We start from the raw sequence: 2,290 nt of genomic DNA, 5'->3' as shown, positions 1-2,290 counted from the left end.
CGGGCGTGGAGCTCCGCGTCGGCCGCGGGGAGCCGGGACAGAGCTGCTGGGCCCTAGTCAGCGGCTCCTGCTCCGTGGCCGTGGCGGGCGGTGGCGGGCGGTGGCGGTGGCAGGCCCTGCCCCCAGCTCCCACCCTCTGGCTCTCTGGAACTTCCTGAAGGAGGAGATCCCTGGGCCGGGGTGGGGGGGTGGGCGGGGCAGCCAGGGGACAGCTTGCAGAGTCCTGGGCCGGGTGGCTGAAGGAAGGGCCCACCCTGGGGGCTGGACAGCGGAGCCCAGGCCTGGGCCTGCCCAGGGAGGGAGGGAGGGGCCGGCCCTCTGCCCGGCCGCCCCGGCAGCCGGCTGGGAAGGCGCCCAAGGGAGCTTTAGTGGGATGAGCTGGGCGAGGCGGTGCGCCGCGGCGGCACCCCTGGCTGTCCGGAGCCGGATGAGCTCACCGCTGGCACGGAGCCGCCGGGGCCGGCTGCGCCAGCAGGCCCGAGTGTCCCGGGTGCCCCCACGTCACTGCTGCGCAAAGGCGGGGACACTCCCAGGACCTGACGCTCCCCAAAGGCCCCCGGCACATGGGGCGGGCCGGTTACCGCCGGCCTGGCTTCCCTGGGCTGGGGTCTGGCCAGCGTGGCAGCGGCCATGGCTCTCCTGCCCAGGCTGCCTGCGAAGTGTGGGGGCAGGATGGACGGTCAGATGCGAAGGGCCCAGACATGGGGCTTGTCCCCCAGGACTGGCCCCCGGGTCTTGCCTTGCCCCAGGAGGCCAGGCCCCTACTGTCCAGGAAACTGGAGCTGGCCTCTGGCCCCGCCCGGGCAGCAGGGGTCTCCCCTGGCAGGAGGGGGGGGAGGCGCCCCGCGGGCTCTCAGGCCTCTGGGAGGTGGGCGCCCCCCGCGCCCAGCCTCCCTCCCGCCCTCTGGGCCGTGTTTGCTCTGAATCAGGGAACGTTTTTGAAGTGCGCGGCCCTGCGGCTTTTGTCCCTTATCCTGAGTTGAGGTCTGACCCTCGGGGTGCCTGCGGGAACGGGGCGGGGGCTGGCTGCGGCGCCTGTGCCTGGATTCAGGCTTCGCTGCCTGCCGAAATCGTACTAACCAGGAGCCCCGCTGGCATCCAGCGCTGTGCCCGCACCTTGCGGGCAGCCCCACTGCCCAGAGGGGCGCGGAGCAGGGCGGGAAGCCCCAGCCCAGCGCCTGCAGCGGCGAGGGCTGCGCCCGCCGGGGTCCCTTCTCCCTCCCAGCCTCCGCTTCCTCGTCCGCGCAGTGGGGTGCTGCCACGGGTTCCGTGGGGCACACGAGGGCCTCACGTCCCCATCAGGCTCATCAGGCACCCGGTTCGCGCGGGCCTCTGCTTCGCCAGCCTGCCTTGATCTAGAGCCAGCCCAAAGCCAGCCGCCACACCAGGCCCCAGCGGCTGCTTCCCCCCAGGGAGACGCTCCTCAGGCTGGCGGCCGGGCGGGGGGCGCGGGGCGCGGCCGCCGGGGACGGCTCTGGCACCTCGGAGGGGCCGGATCTGGAGGGGCTCACGGAGGCCTGCACGGGAGGCCCCGGGGGACACCCCACTCCACAGAGCACACTAAGCCTGCGGCGAAGTCCCCTTCTTCTCCACCCCCCATGCCGGGGGGCTGGCGCCATCACCCCGCTTCACAGGCGAGGGCTGGGCGGGGGCTGGTGGGCCCGAGTCCGGAGTTTCTGGGTCTCACCCCGGCTGCTCACCTGGGCCCCTGGGGAGGCTTCCCGGGGCTCGTGGACTCGGAACCCGGGGAGCGGGGCTGGGAGCCAGCGTCTGCGGGCGTCTCAGCGGCTGGAGGTGAGGAACAGGCTTTTTGCAGCTGCTGGGGTGCGGGATATTCCTCGTTCCTTGGGGTCCCCGGCCAGGGGCCAGGCTGCGAGCATGGGAACCGGCACCCCGCACAGGCCCGGGCTGCAGAAGCCTCGAGGGCAGCCAGCTGCACCCCGCTTGAGCATCTCCTGCAGGGTCGGGCTCCTGCTCTGAGGCGCCCCCGCCATTCGCTCCCGCCACCCCAGGCTGCCCGCGGCGCTGCCTCCCTGCCCAGGCGGGCCCAGGCCTGCGACGTCCCTTCCTCGGCCCTGCTCGCCCCCAGGCGCCCCCCGGTTCTCGGGTGCCCCCCGGCATCGGTGTGCGCTTTCTCGGGCCTCCACCTGTACTGGCTTGAGATGTGGCCGGCGGTCAGGCGCCCTCCTGCCCACTCCCCCTGGCCAGTCCAGCTCCCGGCCTGCGTCTGGGCACCGGACCTGGCGCCAGCAGGACCCCGCCCGACGCTCTGGGCTGAGGCGGGCTGCGC

General features: G+C 73.8%; 1 protein-coding gene across 1 annotated transcript in view; it reads left to right on the top strand.

Annotated features, from left to right (window-relative positions):
- The window catches only part of FAM167A (family with sequence similarity 167, member A), a 20,043-nt gene that overhangs the window by 5,069 nt on the left and 12,684 nt on the right, over window positions 1-2,290 (top strand). The gene's annotated exons all lie outside the window — the stretch shown is intronic.

The sequence above is a fragment of the Condylura cristata genome, unplaced genomic scaffold (assembly GCF_000260355.1).
Source record: "Condylura cristata isolate star-nosed mole 26May11 unplaced genomic scaffold, ConCri1.0 scaffold00014, whole genome shotgun sequence".
NCBI lineage: Eukaryota > Metazoa > Chordata > Mammalia > Eulipotyphla > Talpidae > Condylura > Condylura cristata.
The sequence above is the reverse complement of the archived record's forward strand: the minus strand, read 5'-3'. Positions and strand labels throughout refer to the sequence as shown.